The sequence below is a fragment of the Calypte anna genome, chromosome 2 (genome assembly GCF_003957555.1).
Source record: "Calypte anna isolate BGI_N300 chromosome 2, bCalAnn1_v1.p, whole genome shotgun sequence".
In the NCBI taxonomy this organism is placed as follows: domain Eukaryota; kingdom Metazoa; phylum Chordata; class Aves; order Apodiformes; family Trochilidae; genus Calypte; species Calypte anna.
In genome coordinates this window covers 93,115,964-93,126,628 of record NC_044245.1, presented here as the reverse complement: position 1 = coordinate 93,126,628, position 10,665 = coordinate 93,115,964, and positions in this window count along the sequence as shown.

The following is a 10,665-nucleotide window of genomic DNA, read 5'->3' as shown; positions in this document are numbered from 1 at the left end:
AGTTTTATTGACCTAATGCCTATCACAAGTTATCGATAGTAAAACACACAGGAAGGAGTAACCTGTACAGTTAACTGTTTCAGAGATAAAAAGAAGTGTATTTATTCAAAAGAAAACACTGACATAAGCAAGGTTGTCTCACAGGCACAACAGCACAAAAATGTGTGTTATACAAAACACACAGAAACAGATAGAAATAAAGAAGCAAAATATCAAGTCTGCATCTTTCAGTCTGTCTTCAAAATAAGTGATAACAAGGAGCCAAATGTTTGTTTTGTCTCAGAGGTGCATTTTATGTCCTTTCTTTGTGTGGTCAAATTTCTTCCAGTGAATGTATATATATCAGTTGTCTACTTTCCCAAAAGGAAATCTGTTGTATGGATGGAACCTTTACATGCAGGTCTTTCAGACTTCAGCATTCAGCATATCCTGTGCTTGGGTCCAGCATTTCATCTGCTTAAAACCAGGCTGTTCAAGCATGGTCCTTCTTCAGAGGTGAACTTTTTAGTGATTCAGCATAGATAACTGTTGGTCCAAAGTCTATGACTTTCACTAAGGACTGATGAATAGAAATTATGTCTCTGAGAATAGCCAGAAATACGGGATTTTTTCCTAAATAAAATTAAATTAATTTGTTCTTAGTTATGAGTTAAATGGCACAGGAACTTATTGATCGTGGTTGGTGATAATTCAGCTCTGGAGAGGAAACAGTGTCTTCCACAGGTATAGGTTCCTCACTGTCATTGATGACAAAAAAAAAACCAAAACCAAACAACAACAACAACAACAAAAATAGAGCTAAAAGAATTCCTGCTGTTGGATTGGTGCCTACAATTTTAATTCTGAAAAACTTTGCTCTGAATTTCTTTATTATATGTCACTCCATAAGCATTCAGTGTGCATGTTTTCATTTGGACACTTGAGAATTACTTGAAAGTTTTCAAATTTACTGTGTAGCAAGATTTATGGGTGAGAAGGTCTTAGAACAGAATTCAATGATGTAGTCAACAGGAAGGCCTTACAACAATATAATTCATTACAACAAAAACCTTTTTTTTACAACTATGTTGCAAACAGGGTCAGTTTTTATGACTAACATGTGCAAAGTTCCACAGCCTCCTAGCTTGTCCAGGAAATCACAGCATAACCATTATTTTCTTCTTTATTTTGATGATGAAAATAGTTGGCATGTTAATAAAGCAATGTGAGAGAAGTATTTAACATTTTAAGAAATGGAACATTTCATTCTAGTACTAAATCATTCTCCTTCATTCTGCCTTTACCCATATGTAGACAATCCCCCACTCTCTGGGGAAGGACCCAGGCTTTTCTTTGGCATAAGAATAGCTATATATTAAGCATGAGTTTGAGATACCCCCCTCCCATCCCTATATTTAGGGATCTGTACTGTGCTGGGGACATTGGTTTTTTTCAAGATCATGCAGACTGGGTCACTTTAACCTTTAAGGCTGCTGAGGTAACCAGCTGTGGGATAGAGGTATCTTATCTGCTGTTGAGTGAGTTCCATAGAGTCGGGTATGGCTACTAGATTTCCATTAAATTCAGTAAGACTTTTGACATCTCATACCTATTTAGACAGATAAACATAGGTAGTCTAAACAGGAAGCTCAAATCTTCCTATCTGAGTTAGACTTCATTAGTTATCCATTTTAAAGACTATTAAGCTATTTTATATTTGTCTTCAAATTTTTAAAAAAGCACATCTTCATGTTTAGGCTTTTATGAACCAAAGTCATCCCATTTTCAAGGTCTAAAACTACTGCAAAAGGGAAGTTGGGCTTCTGAGACCAATCAGAAGAGCAGGGCTTCCAAAGGAGATTATACTAGTACAGAAAAATTATTTAAAAGAAGGATTTTCTTCATGAGAAACATTATTACTAGGACAGAGATATTCAAAATAGCAGCAATGATGTTCCTATGCCTTTTCTATTGTTCTGCAGAACCCCTCCTGTTGTTCTTCTCCTGTGTTATCATGTGATGCTGACATATGACACATATATGAGAAGCTAAAACTTCATTCTGGTACTATCAATAGTTTTATTTAATTAATACCATTGCTGTAAGGTTATTGCATGAACACAAGTTGAAGGCAGGCAACATAACTGGCATTGGAAAAGAATTCTCATAAGTTTTGTATATAGGGGCTAGAGATCTATTGGGCTGTTTCTTCAAAAAGGAGGATTGCTCCAAAACAACATTTTAGAATTTTTTTCCTAATTAGAAAGCTATGGTACATAAATTTCAACAAAACCATCTTTCAAATGCTTTCTTAATGTGAAATATTTGGCTAAAATAAGACCTTTTAAGATATCAGATAAATGTCACAGCTTGAGCTGGTTTCATGAAGAAACAGATTTAACTTAAGTTTGAATATATTTTCATGGAAATTGTATGAGGTGAAAGTACTTGGGTTTTCACTTGGAAAAGATTCTGAAAGTGCTCAGTCTTTCAAAGAAGAAGCTACTTCTTTTATGATGGTGGATATTTCATTTCCTAATCAACTCTAGCATTAGAAATAACCTTTGGACTGTGTTCATTAGTAGGTTTTTGTTACCTAAATTCTTGAGATGCACTCCAAAAAACAGATGCTGAAATAACATTATTGCTTTATCCTGTACATTCTGTCTTTTTGCAGGATTGTTCCAATTAGGATTAATTTAAATTACTGCATTTAAAAATGCTGAAGAATAGTTTCTTAAGATTCTGTCTCTTACATTCTTATAGAGTTAAGAATGTCATTTGGCTGCCCAATCTCATCTGCTTAAGAAGGTGTGAATTCACTTCTGCAATCTGAGTTCTTTCCTCCAGCATCACAACTGATTGTATCATTTTGAGGACTTCAGTTTAAAGAACTCAGACCTAAGAGAAAGGATAAAGCTGAGAATAGTCCCATAGATTTATCTACCAGATAATTTTTTATTGTTCGGTATAAAAATGCAAATATTTACTTGAATGCCTTAAATCCAAACTTTGTGAACAGAAGGAGAATACAAATGTGAAAATAGAGAAGCTTTTGTCTGTGTATTAGCTATACAGTTCTGAGTTGTCTGTCATTTTCTTTTGTGATCTAAACTTTTCCACATTTTCTTCCATTCAGGTTCCCTGGTGGCAATTAATATTCTTGAAGATCTCTGAGTTTTGGGAGTTATATTGTGTTTACTTCACATCATTGGTACCTGTTTCTAGATGAAAAGCTGAGAATTAAATACACTAGTCAAGTGAATCCATATGTCAAGAATTTCTCCAGACAGTCTAGGTTAATAAGCCTCCACTGAATCTGAAAGTCTAGCTAATTGCTTAGTTTTTAAATCATAATATGTCTGTCCTAGTACTTGCTTGCACACTTAATAATTATTCCAAGGTTTTTTTAAGTTTCAAGTCAGTCTTTTTATTATATAATTATAGTTAATTCTTTGCTACAATGACTGGCCTCTCTGTTTCATGGGCAAAACATTCCTAAACAACTTTTCCTTGTCAAGTCAAAAGGTTAGAAAATAAGCAGTACAATTTTTCTTAGGGGGATAATCGGAAGGCTGGAATTGATTTCAGCTTCTTTTATTCTTCTTGTAATTGTTAATGATTTTCCATTTTCAGAATTGAAGCTGCTCTGTAAAAGATTTTTTTGAGTGTAACTGATAACACCATTCTTCAGCAGTTCATACAGATTGTGTACAGTTGCCCTTTGGACAATTTTGTCAGGATAAATATATCTTCAATGACCTTCTTGAAGATGAGGTTACAAATATGTAGGTATATATACTTATAACAGCTCTCTAATTGCTATTTTTAAGTAAATATTATTATGCTACCTGGAATTTTATTATCAAATATTAGTTCCTAAATTCAGACAACATAGAGCTGTAGTTTAACATTTGCTTTGAATATGCATTTGCAAAACCTTTTTTCTGAAGGAAATGGTGCAATAGAACTTCATGTGCTATATGAAAACTTCTTTAGGTTCATATTGCCGTACTTGTATTTTTATTCACCACATTTTTCAAAGCAAGATTTTGCCCTAACACAAAAACAACTTTGGTTTTGTTTAGGTTTTATTTCTTGGATATGACAGTTAACAGAGCTTTAATTTAATGGCATCGTTGTTCAGATGGAAGTGGGAACTTCACTAGCACATGATTATCTCATATATAATACAAAAAATAAACCAGCACAAATATAACAAAAACCAGAGCAACAAGCTCATTAAGAGATAAATCATATTTACATTTTGTCTGGAAATTGGTATACAACACTGCTTTTCAAATGGTGTACATTAGTTATATGCCACAGGTTTAACTGCATGTGTGTAATTGATCTTTTTCTCATCTTACAAAATGAAAAAACTCACTGAGCAGTTTTGCATTTCTACAGTGTTATATAAATTAGTGCTTCATCTGATCTGTTTCCTATTGTTGTTTTTTAAATACTGCCAGTTGCCAACATTTACCCTGAAATACAACCAGGTAACTTTGCATTAATCTTGCATCTTAAGATATTTGCGTATTGTTACCTGTTACAGTACTCAACATAAAGAAACTGTAAATATTGCAGATTTTCCATGTTCTTCCACTTAAAATAAATGATTGAATTATTCACTTGAGCTAAATTTCTGAATGCTTCCTACTCTATGCTGTTGGGAAAGGCCCTGTTGTTCTGCTCCACCCACCCACTCCTTGTATATATAAAGTCAGGTGTTGATAGTGAGTGGAAACACATTGTGTGGAGGAGTGGCGGTGGAAGGATTAGTGCTGCTGTTGCTGCCTTCAGAGGATTTAGCAATGCTGAGGGGACATTTACTGCTGCCTTGACCTTCACTGTCTATGCAGAGGAGGTCTCAGTTTGTCTTTGTCACTAGTTCTTACCAACTGGACAGGATACCCTCTTCTCTGACAGTCGCACGGAGCTGTTGAAACACCAGAGCCCTTGGTGTTTGGGGTCACCTAAGCATCCACATGTGATGTCTGCAGTCTTGATTTCTCAAGATTCAAAGACCAGACCTACCCACCTGCCCCCAGATATATAAATATATACAAGGAATGAATGGGAATGTAAAAGGTTAAAACAATGCCCAGGTGTGGAAAATTGGTAGGAGATCAGCTGGCAGTCCTGTCCTTTGATGCCTGCTGGGTTTTATAGTGTTTTATAACTTTTTCATCAGTTTTCAAATCATCTGGTTCTGTGTTTAGGTGATTCAGATCTACATTTCTGAAAGCTTTCTTTGGCCACTGTAATAGAGGAGTCAGAAAGCTTCAGTCTAAGTATTCATAGTAAGTTCACATTTTTAGGAAAAGTGCAGCTCCAGAGAGTGAGCTTTTCTCAAGTATTTTCATAAGCTAACAGTGTTCCTTTCCTCCCTTAGCCTTCACAGATGTAAGCCAAAGGGATTTCTTCCATACTCTTAAATTGGCAAATGCTCAAGCTCTCTGTCAAATCTGAACTTAGAAGTTTGCAAATTATTTTATAGGTGCTTAGAACAGCAGGGAGTCTTACTGTTTAGTTCCTTTGGTGCTGGTTTCATACCATCTTATGATTAATTTTTGGTTTTAAAATAGTCAGATTAAGACCTCTCAAAATACTATGTCAGTATTAGTGAATACAATTGAAGGCCTTTGGTCTGCGATCAGATTTGCACTGATGCCTTAGCTTTGTGGAGAACTGTGAACTTAAGAATTGTGGCCTCTCTTCTACCAGTTCTGGAGAACATGTTGTTGCAGACCAGCAACAATACAGTGTTCTGTCTTTTGGCAAAACTGTGCAGTTCTGCTGGCCTGCAGACAACACAGAGCAGCAGCTCAACCTCTCACCTAAAAATTTGCAGCCAGGATGAGTAAGATTGTTTTCCCTGAGACCTGGGACTTGATGCAACATCTGAACAGCTTAATACCCCCAGGGTAGCGTTAGAATCTAGGACAAAGAAGTAAAACTTTTCTGGAAAATATGTAAAAATTGCTTCCAAGGAGCTTACAGTTCTATCAGGAACACACAGAGCTTCATACAATGATTCTTTTTATAGTATTTTTTTTTTTTTTCACAATGGTGACAATTAATGACTTATTAAACCCAATATGTAAAAGGAATTTAAGCTTGCACCAGTGAGAAGAGTTAAAAAGTCTTGGAAGCTAATACATCGCATCTTCCTGCACGATGAAGCTCCTTGTCTGGGATCAGAATCCCTTTTGGGAACAGAGACAGTTTTGTTCCAGTGTGAGAGTGTGGCAAAAAGGGAACTGGCTGCTAGGTTCAAGCAAACAATCTATTTGACCTTTGCTTACAGTTTTAACCTCAGGCTCAAGCAAACAATTTATTTGAAGTGCACTTACAGTTTTAAAATGCCAACATTGCAGGTTTTCACGGATACAATGAAAGAATAGCACTTACACAACTTTGAAGAAACAACACACAACCTGAGAAGCTTCACAGGACACACTGTTATGACCTATAAAGAACTCTAACTGTTATATATGCATTAATCACCCATGGTTACAAACTTACAGAGTGCAAGATACTTGCCAGGGGAGGTTTAGGTTGGGTATTAAGGAAGAAATTCTTTACAGAGAGGGTGATCAGACATTGGAATGGGCTGCCCAGGGAGGTGGTGGATTTTCCATCCCTGGAGGTTTTTAAGAAGAGACTGAATGTGGCACTCAGTGCCATGGCCTGGTAACCAGGGTGGTAGTGGTCCAAGTAGGTTGGACTTGATGATCTCTGAGGTCCTTTCCAACCCAGATCATTCTGTGATTCTGTGCATACACCTTCAGGTAAGGACTTCCAATTCCAGGGAAGCCACCTTGGCTGGAATCCCAGTGAAGGAGTGAAAGGTTTCCACGCAGGCCAACTGCATTGGTGGAGAAATGACTCCCAATTCCCAAACCAAACCTCAGGGGGTTTGTGCCCTGATTTACATGACTGTTAGAAAATCTCTCTCTGAGTGGCTTATACCATTATTTTCAGACAGCGTAGTGGAGATTCGCCCTTGTCTTTCAATATTCCTCTATGAGGACTTTCACCTCAGTATGATCTACTTTATTTCTCTCTTTTGCTGATTTTGTGATTGTCTGGGTAGACGAGGTTGGTGGCTGAAGCTGGAACTAAAACTCTCCGAGCTGGAAAGAAAACCCTCCAGCTTCTCTTTATCTTACTTTTCTCAGGCAATTGAGCAGTGCTTTGGATTGAGACTCAAAATGTATTTTTTGTTGAGGACTGCAAGACTTAATTCAGACTTTGATTCTTTGGATGATGTGGCACCTCCCTGTTTGGTCTCTGGTCTACTGACAGCCCAGGACTGAGGTGTCTATACAGCTCCTCATGGGTCACCTCTGCAGAGGGCCTCACGCTGATCCAAGCCTGGGGCTTTTACACCCTCCCACGAGTCCTCTGCACACTGGATATTTCCAAAACTCACAAAGAATGATCTGGACTATCCATACAGGGAGCAGCCTGCTATGTGTGCAAATAAGTATCTATGTACACATATGTACATGTGTTAGAGCAGCTAACAGCTATATTTCATTACAGATTTTTTATAAAATGTGCAGAGAAAATGCGTAATATGAAAAATGTTGTTCTGGTACAGACAGTTCAGATTGGGCAGCACTGCTTGGTAGTTCCTTGTTGCCAGAGGATGATACATGAGGGATGATTCTCATTTTGTCATCCTCATTCCCTTGTCAGAATCCATAACCCAAAACTCCATTCACACAGAAGGGAACAGGTTACCAAAACTTAACTGCCTTCATCTGTGCTGTCACTATCAGTATAGGAGTTTAATTAAATGCTGTTAAACCATCAATGACTATTTAATTAAATCGACACCTAGCCAGGAGTGCTGAGGGTTGCAGCTTACAGTGTGGCTGTGGGATGAAATCTTAGGTGATGCCAACTAAGTAGTGACAGTAAGGCTTTCACTTTCTAATTGCTATGACCTACCTGGTCCAATGTGTCAGTCTGTGCACTGCAGCCAGACCAAACAAAATGGTCCTGTAGGTAGATGATTCAAAGTTGAACCTCAGCATAAATAAAGCAAGTGATGATCTGCTTTTTCATCCTCCACCATCCAGCAAAATGCGTGTCCCTTATTTATGCATGGTGTCACAGCACAGATTTTAGCAAGCATAAACATTTCTCTTACAAAGCATCTGGCTGCCTGTCTCAGTGCAGCCAGTGAAGGGTACCAGGGAAAGCAGCTGAGACTGCCCCTGCTGAAGTGCTTTGCAGAGTGAAATTAAGGATTTTTCCACTGGGAGAGGCTAGCAAAAGATACCTATGCCTACACAGCTAAAATAGATGCAGTTACCCATTCAATTTTTATATTACATTTTGTTATTATATTATGAAGCATAAATACTTTTATTGCAATTGGAGCTGTGTGGCTCCAGGATATTTCAAAGGAGATGAGGTAGATGAAACAGAAGTCAGCTTCTGCTGAAAAGGACAGAAAAGGGTAATAAGTCATCATTCAAAGTCATAATTTGTATCTTTCAGTCTTCAAAAGAAAAATTATCACAAAATTAACTTAATTTCTTCTTCTACTAATGGAAAATAATATGAAAAAGAAAAAAAAAGGACCCTCTGTGAAGCAGATATCATTCTGCAGTTTACTGCACATCTTTTAACATACATGACCAGCATTGTAAGGAAACAAAATTCCCATAAATTCAAACATTTGTTAACCAGGAAATTTCCATAGTGCTTTTTCTATTGAAAGAAAAACTTCAGTAAGAATAACTTCCATAAGGTTTCATTTGCTGGGACAGCAGACAGTTTGAAGGATGATGAAAGTATTTCATTCCATGTCAAATCTCAGGGCTCCTCTAGGAGCATCCTCACTAAAATGTCACACAGACATTAAGTGATTAATGATCAATTTGTCCTATTGACCCAACTTAGGTTATTACTCTTTAGTCTTACTGTACTAATTGAATATTCTGCCACTGCAGGGTTTTTTCAAGGGGGGGAGTTGTTTGAAATTTTGTTTGTTTCATTTTTAATTTTGAAAAAATAACAAAAAAAATCCAAATTTTGTACATCAGTGAGAATAAATGCATTTCATTATAAATGCATCACTCCCAATACCTGGGCACCCAACCAGTCCAGGTTGGCATTAACCATATGTCTTCAATGATCCTCATTTATAGATTAATTGATTGATATTAGCAGTGTAACATCAAGTAGGGGAAACTGCCATTCAGATGTAAAGGAAAAAACAAAACCACAACATCAGTTTCTGTATTTCTCCCACAACAGAAATACTGGATGTGTGTGTATCCATCAGCTGTTGGCATGCATGTGTCTGCTGAAATCTGAGGCCCCATGTGGGTAAGGGATGCTTGGCTGTGCTCCCTCATGTCCTGTGCAACCCCAACAGAGCCAGATCTGCTGGCCTTTGGGTCAGAATGCTGATTTTACCTACTTTCCCAGGCTTTTTCTGGGATGGAGTGAGCCAGCTGGGTGGGAGTAGGCAAGAAGTTGTGTTAAATCACAGAGGCTCCTTTAGAAAGCTGAGTTCGCATGTTTGACATATGACTACAGAGATTAATTAATTTTAAATGAGTTCAAAATAAAAAGCTAAAAGCTACTTAACTTTCAGAATTGTTAGCTGGTGATAATAAGCCAGAGGGAATTTGTCATAACAATTACCCTTGGAGTTTCAATAGTCTAAATGCTGTATAACTTTGCACCTTTATGGAGGAAAGTTCTCATATGCTTGGATCTTTTCAAATATTACTGGAAAGTTTAAAAGGTGTTATACAAGAAGGGTTTTTTTATCTCCTTCACAGCTCAAAATATTTGTTTTTTCTTTCCAAACTTTTGTTTAAAAAATCTTTATTCTACATTCTCATACGGAATTTTTAATCCAAGTTAGAGGTCTAAAGCAGTCTTATTGGCAACTGGAAAGGAGAATACGGAGTGGAAGATGTCAAAGAAAGTCACTGCAAATTAAGTAGAAAAATAAAGATACATGGAAGGAAAGCTTTTGGTGAACTGAGCCTATTCTCCCATACATTGACGGAGTGCCCATCCAGCTGGAATCTTGTCTGAACCTACTGAGCTGTGCAACAGTAATGAGATAGCACTGCAAATATGCATTATTAATTTTAAAGACAGCTATTGCTAGAAGAAAACTATCAGACTCTGTGAAGAACGTAGTAGACCTGTCGGAACTACATTTTAGCACCACAGGATTTTTATTTTCATGTCTCTGAAGAATCAGTATCTGTTTAAGTTACAGCAACATTCATTTATTGTGCAGTTTCGCACAGTGCACAGGAGAAATTTGATGCAAAGCTTAGCTCCTGCAAGTCAACTGCATGTGCCTATTGCTGCACAGTCAGGGTAGGTAGTTTCAAAATAATTCAGAATAATAGCATAGCAGCCTTCTTACATGTTTATTACAAAGAGAAATTTATCTCAGAATGCACCAAGTGGGTTTTTCCTTTCATATTTTTATGAACATAGGATAAAACATTTTTGCAGTAACTCTATATTTCATGATTATATAATACATTTTATTATCACTTTTAGATATAACAGTCACATAAGCTCCGACTTTGAAAGCAGCATATCATTACTGGGCATGGCTCTTGGTGATCTGATGAATGTTTATACTTGGACAGACAGCAGAGACACACGGTTGGAGGCACAGGCTAT